An 861-nucleotide genomic window follows, 5' to 3' on the forward strand; every position below is an offset into this window, starting at 1 on the left:
TATGTTTATATGCAAAATGACAGTCCACTAAAAGACAAAGAAGTTCCTTCAAGAGATATAACCGGACTAGTCATGGGGGATTAACTGTAAACTTCCTTTATAGTTTACAGTTAATATAATAAACACTTTTTCAAAATATTCTTCTGCAAGAACAGAGATCACTACTTAATAAACTACCACCATCATTCCCCAGTCAAGACATTTCTAAATATTAACCTCTGGCATTATTGGCCAATTGAGCAACGTGACTGGAAGTTAGTGACCCCTTCTTTGGTGAAGAACAAGAAAAAATAAATCCAATACTAGTCAGAATGTAAATAAGCAGGAAAGGCCCTTCACCACACTTAAGATGATATTTCAGGTGGGCTCTGCTATCTCCTCTTTGGTCTAAAAAATCTTCAGCCCTGTGTTCTGCAAGACTGAGTCAGACAAGATACCAATACATAAAAGAACTGTGAAGCTTGACTCTTTGTTGCCAAGTGTTATAGAGGTGAAAACTTTTTTAATCAGATAGGAAGCAGGGGCCCCCAGATATTAACAAGAAATCCTGTTTTTCTTCCCATTACAACGGTACTAGTACATCTTATATTTTTAGTACTGGCAATGTGGACCTTTTGGTGAGATTTACCAAATCAAAAACTTACTTGTCAAGACCTCCCTCTGAGATTAAGGCCAGCAAACCTTTAGGACATATTTTCTGGCAAGACAGAACTTGGTATGGTTATTCACTTGATGATATCACCTTTGAGTTCTACAAGTTTGATCCAGTCAAAATGTTTGTGGTAGTGTTGCTTGTGCCTGAATAATAAAGGTACACTGCCAGACTCATTGTGGGTATACTCTTAACAGTTAGCATTAAAT

At 36.9% G+C, this 861-nt stretch overlaps 1 pseudogene; it reads right to left on the reverse strand.

Annotated features, from left to right (window-relative positions):
• The window catches only part of LOC119582356, an 11,823-nt pseudogene that overhangs the window by 9,779 nt on the left and 1,183 nt on the right, over positions 1–861 (reverse strand).

This window comes from Penaeus monodon, chromosome 15 (assembly GCF_015228065.2).
Source record: "Penaeus monodon isolate SGIC_2016 chromosome 15, NSTDA_Pmon_1, whole genome shotgun sequence".
NCBI lineage: Eukaryota > Metazoa > Arthropoda > Malacostraca > Decapoda > Penaeidae > Penaeus > Penaeus monodon.